The following is a 224-nucleotide window of genomic DNA, read 5'->3' as shown; positions in this document are numbered from 1 at the left end:
CAAGCTATTTCCTAAGCCCCTAAATTTTTTTCTTTTTAAATTCATTTCAATGAGAAAAAAAGATAAAATAGCAATGAAACACTTTCAAAACAGGTTAGTAGGACAGTTACAATAATTAATATATTGCATATTGTTGTCTTCATAGTAGTTTTTCAGAGGACAGGATGCAGACATGATATCTTGTCTAAACAATATACAAACCTCACTGAACTAAGAGAAAGTAG

Source organism: Octodon degus, unplaced genomic scaffold (assembly GCF_000260255.1).
Source record: "Octodon degus isolate 3935 unplaced genomic scaffold, OctDeg1.0 scaffold00328, whole genome shotgun sequence".
NCBI classification, from domain to species: Eukaryota; Metazoa; Chordata; class Mammalia; order Rodentia; family Octodontidae; genus Octodon; species Octodon degus.
Note: the sequence above shows the minus strand (reverse complement) of the source record.